Source organism: Patella vulgata, chromosome 3, assembly GCF_932274485.2.
Source record: "Patella vulgata chromosome 3, xgPatVulg1.2, whole genome shotgun sequence".
Taxonomy (NCBI): domain Eukaryota; kingdom Metazoa; phylum Mollusca; class Gastropoda; family Patellidae; genus Patella; species Patella vulgata.
In genome coordinates, this window is record NC_065881.2 from 4,193,468 (window position 1) to 4,204,734 (window position 11,267).

The 11,267-nt window shown below is 40.5% G+C and overlaps 1 long non-coding RNA gene across 1 annotated transcript; it reads right to left on the reverse strand.

The window, feature by feature from the left end:
• Positions 1–8,258: 8,258 nt before the first annotated feature.
• On the reverse strand, positions 8,259–10,662 carry LOC126814950 (uncharacterized). Its single transcript, XR_007677814.1, has 2 exons — positions 10,192–10,662; positions 8,259–9,693 (listed from the first exon to the last, which is right to left on the reverse strand). It is a non-coding gene; the product is annotated as an uncharacterized LOC126814950 (long non-coding RNA).
• Between the last annotated feature and the right edge of the window lie 605 nt (positions 10,663–11,267).

Sequence of the window (11,267 nt, forward strand, 5' to 3'; positions counted from 1 at the left end):
TGGTCTTTAAACTCGATGTTTTTCCCGTTCATAGACAGAGTCATTCTGCTTATCCCTCTATCCCTGCTTACAAGCATGCCGACTGTTTTCTTCTCCGAGACCTTGAATCCCCAATCGTTTGCCCAGGCCATGAATTTGTCTAAGGCCTTCTGCATGTTCTTTTGTAGTTCACAGAAGTTCCTCCCTTTCCTCCATATGGTACTGTCATCAGCAAATTTAGCTAACTCAGTTTTGGCGTCGAGGTAGGAAGATTTCTGTATGTCGTTGATCATGATATTGAAGAGAGTGGGACTGATAACCGACCCCTGAGGCGTGCCATTTTCTAATGTTTGCTCGGCACTCAGGAATCTGCCAACATTCACCTGTATCCTTCTATCGCTCAGAAAGCTTTTGATCCACCGAAACATTATGCCCGTTATACCAATACGTCCTAACTTGAATAGCAGCCCGTCTAGCCAGACTAAATCGAAAGCCTTAGTTAAATCTACGAACACGACACATAACAGGTTCCCAGAGAGGAGTGCCTGCGACATGACTTGCTGCAGTCTTACCAAGTGGTCCATTGTTGAACGCCCTTTCCTGAACCCGCTTTGATTTTCGTCGATCAGTCGGTTGCTCTCCAAGGTTTTGCACAGTGTGGATGTCAAACTTACTGGTCGATAGGACTCTGCCTTTGTTTTCTCTTTGCCTGGTTTTGGAAGAGGGATGACGTTGGCTTTCCGCCATTCTTTAGGTACCTCTCCTGCCAGCCAGGATGTGTTGAAGAAGTTTAGTAGTATCCTTTTGGCATTTCTAGGCAGATGTTTGAGCATTGAGTACTTTACTTTGTCCTCACCAGCCGCACTATCCTTCTTGAGGGAAAGAGCCTTATTTAACTCCTCCTCAGAGAAGGGTAGATTGATTGGTTTAGCCCCTTCATTAGGTTCAATTTCTAATGAAGGGTGCTGTGAGTAAAAGATTTCCTTTCTCTTCAGGAACTCTGGTGATTGGTTTTCGTCCCTGCTTGCGTCAGCGAAGGCTTTTGCAAGTAGATCTGCCTTTTCATTGCCGTTGGTAACGTACTCATCTCCATTCTTTAGGTTTGGTATGTTGAATGATCTGCGCTTCCCGTTCATGGCGTTTAGCTTCTTCCAGACGGCACCTGTTTGCGTGTTTTGATTCAACGCATTACAGAATGTCATCCAGTGCCCACTTTGTGCCTTCCGGATGGTGTCTCTAGCAGCGTATTTCAACTTCAGGTAGTTTTGGTGGTTGACTTCATTGTAGTGACGTTTCCGTAGGCGTAGTGCCTTCTTTCTATCGTTAACCGCCTTCTGACATTCTGGTGACCACCAAGGTTTTCTAATCCTTGATTGCCCTCCAGAAGTCTTGGGAATGGAGTCGTCCGCGGCACCTATAATAGCACTCGTGATGTTGGCTGCGTACACGTCGATGTTGGTATCGATGATGTCTTCTTCTTTCCACCCAAGGCAGCCTACACGGAAGTTAGCCCAATCAGCCTCTTTTATTTTCCAATTGGGTTTCCCGTTATAGACTTCCCTGGTTGTTTCACATTGGATGTAGAGTTCTATCAGTAGATGGTCGCTGCCAAGTGTTTCATCTTCGTGTACTTGCCAGTCGCAGCGGTTTGCCATACCAAGCGTACAGAGCGTGAGATCCAGGTGTGAAGGTGGGGCATTTCCTCCAACAAAAGTAGGGCTCTCGTCGTTTAGTACGCATAGGTCGTTCCCTTCGATTATTGAGCACAGGCTAGTCCCCCGACAGTCATTCCTCGGTGACCCCCACAGAGCGTGTTTTGCGTTGAAATCCCCGCAAAACACCGATTGGAAGCTGGTCGAGAAGTGACTGGAAGTCTACTGATTTTATCGTGACTATTGGGGGTGCATAGACATTCACTATTGTCAATTGTTTATTATTGCTCAATGTGATGGCTATGCCCATTGCTTCTAGAGGGCCCGCTACGTCCAGCGTAACAGAAGTATAATTTAAGTTATCACTGACGTAGATGGCAAGACCGCCGCCACGAGTCATGCTGCCCGGTCTGTCCCTTCTCTGACAAGTGTATCCGGGTAGGTAGATGTCTTTCTTAGTTGGTAGTAGCTTGGTTTCCTGGAGGCATATTACATCTTTGGGGTTGTGGGTGATGTATTTTCTCAGCTCAGCACATCTGGGGGCCAGTCCGTTAACGTTAAGTTGAAGAACCTTTACCTGGCCCGCCATGATGACTGTCCGGATTGATGCCTCTCATTGGTTGTGTTCTATTGATCTACTGGTGTCTCGCTTTCCATAGAAGGTACCTCATTTGAGTTCGCCTTTGGTGTTAACACCGGCAAGCAACTGGGCATATCGCCAGTGCTGTAGTGGCGAACATGAGATATCCTCCTACGTAGAGCGAGATTTACCTCCTGATCGTTTTTTTCATCTTCCTCGTCTTTATCTCTGGATCTTTTCTTGACTGTGTTGATAGAGTTGATTAGAGCGTCTGCGTTGACCATATACGCTCTAAGTTTCCCTAGGAGGCTTGCCATTTTTGTCGTTTGGTCTTCATTTGACACTGCCACCTTCAGGAATTCAGTCATGAAGCTCATGAAACCACTTTCCGTTTTGAATTTCGGAATAAAGTGAGTTTCATCAGCTTTCGTTTTTGGTTCCTCTTTTTTCTTTGGGTTGGTTTTCTTCTTTGGAGTCTTTGGTAGTGGTTCTGAGCGGGTTGCCTTTGGTGGTTCTTCCGGCGTCGATGTCGATGGAATTGGCTCCGTAGTTGGTTTATTAACCGGAGCCGTCTTCCTGACATCGTTTATTGCCCGCTCTTTTTTCTTGAGAATGAGTGCAGCCTCACTGAAACTCACTTTCTCCTTCCCCTGTATCTTTAGCGCAGCCTTGGTGCTCTGTATCTTGGGACATTCGGGGGAGTTCGCGGCGTGACCGCCCTTGCAGTTCGAGCATTTTGTTTGAATGCCCGCCCTGCACTCGGCCATCGCGTGACTCCCACCGCACTGGGCACATACAGTCCTTCCCTTGCAGTACTTGACTGTGTGGCCCAGCTTTTGGCAGTTGGAACATTGCCTTACCCTGTTGATGTAGGCTTGGGTCCTTCGGGATAGATATACTACCTTTAACAGTTCAGGTGCTTTGTTGTTAAAGGTCAGGGCGACGCTTCCCTGGCTTTTACCTTCAGCAATCTTGAATCTGTACACCTCCGTGACCGCATATCCTCTGTCTTTCAAGTCTTCCAGGATTTCTTCTCCGTCATACTCGGAGGGAATCCCGTGAACCACCACCTTTTCGGTTGACAAGGTTGACGGCTGGGATACCCTCACTTCTATGCCGAGAAGGGATACCTGGTTCACTGCCCTGTCCATGTCCTCCTGTGATTTTAAAGCCAGTCGGACGTGTTCAGGGACAGTTACTCTGATGTCTGGGATATCGATAATACCCCAGGTCTTCTTAATCTCCTTCCCTATCGCCGTCAGCTTGGTCCCTTTGAAGGACTTGCCTTCAGCGGGACTCACCCGGACGACGAAGGCTTGTTCCTCCCTCTTTTTAGCCGCTGGAAAGGTCGATGGTGCCGGACTGCTGTTGAAAGCCTCAACCATCGACATGTTGAGCTTAGTCACGGACTCCATTTCCCTTTTCCTGTTTCGAAAGTCTAAATTTAAAGAGGGATCAACAAGAGATGGTTCTAATTGTTACTCTAAAGTAGAGTGGTTAGGATTAAATAGTAATTGATTGGTTGATTACTTGATGATCTGCGATTGACCCTTTCCACACAGATCCACAAGTTAATCAGTTTTGATTACACTAATTAACTATAGGTTCCTAGTGTTTGTATAAGCCAATTAGCAGATCAGCTGTCAGATCGTTAGCTCAACAAAGGCGGCTAAGCCCTTGATTTAATATCTTTGATCTGAGTGTAGTTCAATCGCTTGAGCTAATCTCCGATCGCTTGGACACTGATTGCCTAACAAAGAAAATAGAAATGAAGCCCTTGTAACGATAATGTAACTAAGAAAGTAAATGAGAGAAAAATATGAGAAATAACTACCAAAATAAACAAAAATATGAGGCTATTGATACAAGAAAAGTAAACTAGAAACCAAAGGAAAAGAAACAAGAAAAATAAAAACTAATCTAGAATAGACGAAAAGTATGAAAATAAAAGGAACAAATCCTAGAAAGAAAAGAAGTACCAAAAGAGATAGGTTCAACTAAATGTAAAAAATAAAAAAAATAAAAATTTAAACAGAATAACCGAAAAGAACTGTCCAAAATAAAAGAAAAAATCCTAGAAAACAAAGAATACCAAGAGAGATAGACCCAACTAAATGTGAAAAATAAAAGTAAAAATGACACAGAATAACCGAAAAGAACTGTCAAAAATAAAAATTAAAAAGAGAAGGAAAAATAAAGAAGAGAAACTTATACCTTATACAGGTATAAGAAATAAAGAACGAAATAAGTAGAAAAAAGATAGAAAGACAACCTTGGGACTGAAGAATCTTTGTAGAGTCTTAAAGTCGATTGGAGAGTCTTTCTCGAGTCTTTGCTAGGCTACTTTATCTTTAGATAAATTTAGACGATAGCTTTGGAGCTCTGGTGCATTAGGTGTTATCAGTACGAGTACTAATTGACCTGTGTGATGGTTGTAGTGTTGTGGATTGTGTTTAATTATGGTTTACAGATTTATAAATACTCGAAACAGCACGGGGGGGGGGGGGGGTCTGGGATGGCATGATAATGAATTGAACCAAGGGTTAATGAAAAACATTTATCATATGCCATCTGTATGGTCAGGAATGGAACGTGTCCCTGCCAGGTATAGGGTGTGTCAGTTCCATATTTGGAATCGCGACGGCGGACAGTCTCTGACGTAATCTAATATAGTGGGGAGATAGAATTCGGTAGAACTCACACCGCCGGTCATATCACTTATATACTTATTTAAGACGACGAAGATTTGTGAGCAACGCTTCCAGTTTATTCAAATAAAATATTTAAGAAAAGAACCTGAGCTTTAGTTGTAACTTAAGTTACGAACGAGAATACAACGTTGAGATTAAAGATCCGATATTGCTACATTGACAGGTCTCGCTATAATAGTTAAAAATAGATAATGAAAACAGAACAATCCAGTCAAATTACTTCACTCTGAACCCAGATATTAACGATTTAATATTACAAAGGTTAGTTCTATATAACTAGTTCTCGACTATCCATTTGTCGTTAAATTATCCATGTATTCAAATCCACTAAATATCACAGGCTAAGTATGGCATCTAGAGTTGATTATGACATGGATCAGTTAACTAATGTCTAATTAATAATGTAGATAACGTTTCGGGCCTAAAGAAAGACCTGCAATATGCAGATTTAGCTCTTGCATAATGCATGTTTAATATAGACCTAAAAAAAAGGAAAGGTAATAACAATAGCACTCTTTAAAGATGCATTATGTAAGAGCTAAATCTACCTATTGCAGGTCTTTATTTTGGCTTCGGGAGCCACGGTGGCTAAGTAGGTAACACGGTGGTTCGCTAGCCTGGAAGTCGCGTGGTCGATCCCTGCATTGGCCGAGAAAGTTCATCGGTATTTTCCGGCGTGGTTTCCCCTTGTCAGTAGTACAGAATGGAGGGCCTGACAAGGACAGCTGTCTAGTCGTTCGGATGGAACGAAAAACCGAGGACCCGTATTGACGTACACGTAAAAGATCCCTTGGCAGTTGAAATCGATATAAGAGTAGGCCATAGTGGCGCTGCCCGGGCAGAATTACCCTGATAGCACACTGTATGGCATATGTCCGTCTTCATTAGCCCAGTATAGGAAAAGAACAGTAGGACGTTAAACCCCATTCCATGTATTTTGGCTTCAAATGTTACATAAGCTATGATTAAATCATTAACATGACAAGCCCATAATCAACTCTCTAGGGCATCGGATTGCTTTGGTGTTAAGTAGATAAGGACTCTTCGGTCATTTAAAGATTTAATATAAAATTGGAGAGGCCAGGCTAAGTTTCGAATAACAGTATCGGTTTTACGATAATAAACAACCAATGCACGCATCTTGTGCCAAATAGGTTATTGTGGTCCACCACCTTCCCACGTAGAGTTTCCACCGTTTTCATACGTGACAGTACTACAAAACAAAACAGTACTCTGGGGCTGAAGGAAGGTCAGAGAGCATTTACACTCGAATAGAGGAATCTAAGTAAGTGAGCACTTCTGATCGAACATAGGTATCTGTAGGAGATGCAGTAAACATTATCCTGGAATGCCATAAATCCTGTTGTGATCGATGCCATCTTCCCCTTCAAAGATATCAATACCAGATATTAAATGTCCCATGAACACTTCCAAATGTTTCTTCTTTACATGAGCAGACGAAGGATGGCGTCAACATAATTATAAGCGTTGAGATTGCCTTGGACCACCACCAACACGGACCGGAAGTTGACGTTGATAGCGGTCTAAACCACGACGCCACCTCCCCGGAAACGATCCCTTTCCAGCACGAAGTTACGAACAACGCGTTCATGCCGACGTTGGTAGATACGGTACGTCCATCAGGAAAACTTGTTACAGGCGGTGCTCTAGGTCGGAGTCGATCGGCAACTCTTATAGTGGCGTGGAAGCGTTGTCTGAGGCGAGCAATGGTCGATGGGTGGACATTAAAGTGTCTGGCGACGGCTACCTATAGACCCCCCTGATCCATCATGCCAATAGCTCTGTTCCTTTTTTCTTGTGTAAGACGTGGCATTTTTCCGAAGTGATGAATGTTGAAATTTTGATTTGTATTTAAAGGGTCGGAGTGCAGGAAATGCACGTGCAATACGTGTGACATGGGACTGCTTAAAATTGTGAAAAAAGACAAGCATTGGGTTTGCACGAACAAAGTTCATTATCGAGAACTGATATTGGGTTCAAACCCAGAATCCCACAAAAAGAGACCCATCACAAGTTTCACCTATGTGCCATAAGATAGGAAAGCCCAAGAAAACGTTTATCAGAAATATTTCACGAATTAGACATTGCGTTTTTAATGGCTTTGAGTATATGTAAAATGGCCACTTTTAGTCGATTACTAGGCCTATCATACCTGACCAATATATACAAATGAAAATGTTCTTTTGTTCTATTAGCCTATTCAGATTTGTTCAGATGAATTTAATTAACCCAATTTTCTTGTGTTAAAAAATAAATCCTCTACAAAGTCTGAATTCGGGAGTTTACGATATTAATGAAGCAATGGCCCAAGAAATACCCCCTCCCCTCCCGGCCATTGCTGGATTGGCTTTTGATATTTGAGCTTTTGGGGGGAATGTGTCTATTCTTCCCGTTCAATCAAATCTATCCCCAAGCACAGCAACATGACAGCCATTTGTTTAATCTGGGGTCTTCCCTAAAACTTTGGACAGGGATTTAAGGTATTACAAACGATAAATGTCTTGTTCGTTTCCAAGCAGTATTGTTTACATTGTATCCATTTTGATAGCCTCGTTTGCCACGCAATTAGTTTCTCTGCAATATTCTGCCATGCACTGGTTAATTGGGCATAATAAAATCGTGAGTCTAATCAAACGAAACACTGCGAGGAGTATGAGAATTCGCCAGTTAAAGGAAAATAATCAACACAATGAAGTAAAAAGCTCAATTCGAACCCCGAAAATTACATAACGTTCTTCACAGGAAGGGTACCAATTAATCAACTGATTCGTTAAAATAAATCTACAAACACAAACGTTCATGATCATTTTTAACATATTAAATAATAGAAGCCCGAAACCAAACCCATGTCCTATTAACAGACTACACATTATGGCGATGCCCACTGTTTAGTTTTACATGGTTTTACTCACAATATAGCCAGACAGACTTGATAGGAATCATGATCATTTCTCGGGGAATAAGTTGTGGCGATGGTTTCTGATAGATGGGACTTTAGTGAAAAAAAATTGAATCATAGGTTAGTCCCGAAATGTTCTAGTTTGTGTAGAGTGAACGTTAAACTATATTTCTCACCCTCTCTCTGTCTATTGTAAGTAAGGACATCAGAGAGCCAAATATGAAGATCCGCCCTACTTACCTTGTAGGCAAGGCTATGTGAATTAACAACAGTGTTGATTTCAAATGTTTTTTTTTGTCAAACAATATTTGTATTCAGGATATCTGAATGGGATTGGGGAATATGCTTAGTCTATGTAAAACTCCTCTCGCTAAATAATATATATATATACATAATATAAATACAAAAGAACAAAAGGGTGTATATACATAGTTAAAACACACAAAGATATATATATATATAATATGTAATTAAAGGCTTGAAATGGTATATAATATTGTATGTTAAATAAACACATACATAATTTTAATATAAAAGAACAAAAAGATGTATATACATAGTTAAAATGTCAAAAACACACACACACACACACACACACACACCCACCCACACACACATAATAAAATGGGTGAACTTGTATAGTATATCTTGTAGGTTATAATATACATAAATATAAATACACACTAGTAAAAACAAACAACATTGGAAAACAGGCCAAAAATATTCATAAAATTGTAAATGAAATACTAGTGTGATCGAGATTAAAATCTATTTGTCAATATCAATAAAAATGTGAACTTAGTATAATAGGTTGTGGAGTCGCTCCGGAGACAGTTTATATATTTAAAAACATAGTGTAGTTTGTCTAGGGTTTCTTTTCAAGCATTTTCAAAGTTATCGCTAAGCAGAAAATCCCCATCTTCCAACTCCATCACTGCATCGACCTAATAAACACCTACACCAAGTTTGAACATTCTAGCTCAATTAGGAGAGTTATTGTGTCCTGAAAAGTGTGACCGACGGACGGAACAACGGACCGACCGACCGGCGGGGTACAATAAGACGTTGGTTAATTGGAAAAAAATCTGTGACAGGCAAAATGACAGACACCAGGGGAATTGTACATGGCAGATTTAGAATTTGTGGCTAACACTGTCTGTGACAAGTGCCTTATGGCCAGACCACGCAATTTGGCAATTCGTACAACAAACTATGAAATTTGGCCTTCGAAGATATCGACCAATCATACTGTCGGACATAACTGCCATGCCCCCCCCCCCCCAAAGTATAATTACTCTTTCCGATTTTCTAGAACTGAATATTTAACTTAAATGTAAATAGCTCTATGCAAACATTTACTGTATTTTAATTAGAACTACGTTTCTACAAGGCGTCTCTTATCGTTTTCAAGCACAGCACTAAACTAAATATATATATATGAGCAATAAAAACATTAGTGAATAGGAAATACGTCACTGTGTCCACATCTCATAAGACATTTTAAACTAGAACTCTTGTATTTAATTTAATGTCCAAGTTCTTAATACCCATTAAACAGTATAAATAGAAAATTTAACACGTGTCGTTATTTGTAGAATGAAAGGAATTCGATGGTTTTTGGTCAAAGGGATACTTCAATATGAATATTGTTACCATAGAATCCGAACTTCATCGCCATCTTGGATACCTATCTCAGCCAAAGTTTGATAAATCATGCCACCTTCTTCGACTCTATCAATACGCATAACCCAAACTCTTTTATTCAAATGTTTGCGTACCTCTTTGACTAATTCTTTTATGGTTATATTCATCCTTACTTCTATGACGCCGTGGTCTTCCATTGGCCTGAAACTATAGAAATCTGTAAATACTAATTCAATAAATAACAAGTAAATACACATTTACAAATGAGGACGTTCTTTCCTGGAGTTTTACGTCCACTTCCATCTGAGGTGATACCGTAGACAATAAATGAGGATAAATGTAAAAGCGTTATATACACATATTATTATTTGTTTTTTAGACTTGATAATCAAATCCAAGAGCAAATAACTCGTCTAAAACCGATTCTCTTTCAGTAGGAAACAAGTGAGAAACAAATGATTTTACTACTACTCTCTGTCGCCTATATCAACTCGGCAAACCTATATTTCCCTTTCTTGGCTCATTGTTTACGACGTGGTGTCTCCGTTGTGATTTTAGTGAAAAGGGTTGTTTGTCTTACCTTTTGAAAGATAAAGGTATGATCAAATGTCGGATAAGTTGTTGAAATAAAAAAAAATATAGTCGCAAGAGTTATCTATATTTGAGATAACTCTTGCGACTGAGCAGATAAGTTTTCATACTTACAATTTATGTTCAGATAATTTCAGTCTAACTTTATCATCAGATTCCTCTTCCGTTATCTGGTCAATGTCATTTTGGTGTCTTGTTTGTTGACGGTCATCTGCGTGGTTTATTGTACAAACATTGTCTTCTTGGTTTCTGGTTTGTTGAAGGTCGTCTGCTTGGTTTATTGTACAGACATTAGCGTACACGTGACATTCCTGTTCAATGTCATCTGATTGATTATTAGCTAATTCCTCTTCCAGTATCAGATCAACGTCGTCTGCTCGGATTATTATTTGTTGGTCATTTCCTGCTTGGTTTGGCCTATTCTCCAGCATCATAATTCGCTCCTCCAGTGATTCAATTCTTTCTTCAAGTAAATGATAATTTTTTTCTATCATATTGTTGCGATCACCAATCTGTGACCCTGTAATGTCGCCACCAACGAACAGGTGGTATGCAGGTCCATAGGTTATATAATTGGTTACGTTCTGAAACTGAGATGAAATGAAATGGGGTTTAATGTTCGTTAACTCTACACAGACTAGGCCATTAAGTCCGGGACTTACAAATTGTAATTCAATTTCATTTTAATAATTCGCCTGTGCGTAGGGGATTTAGCAGTTGGAGAAAACCCACGAGGTTGGATAGGCGACCCTCCTTGTCACGAACAAGCGGGTTATCGAAACCATGCCGGTTGACTTACTGACAGGCCTTATGATTAAAGGCGTTAAACCATTCGGCAACAGAGCAAAGTATAGTTACATTGTTTTTGTGTTTTAAATAAGAAATGTATAAAGAAGCACCCCCCCCCCCCCCGCCTCCCGAGAAATTATGGCGGACATATTAACTAGAGAGACATCTTCAATAGACCGCTTGATCGGCTGAAATTCGATGTATAACACCCACGCGTCACCTTGCTGTAACATTCAAATATCTACTCCCGCTGTGATAGAGGTCTGCAAGTGCGAGACACGAGGTACAATGTTATGGATACACAATTACTGAGTTTGATACTAAGCGACGTTTCGATGAGAATACTCTCGTCTTGATCAAGCAAATGATACAAATATGTGAATTGTGGGCAAATATATACA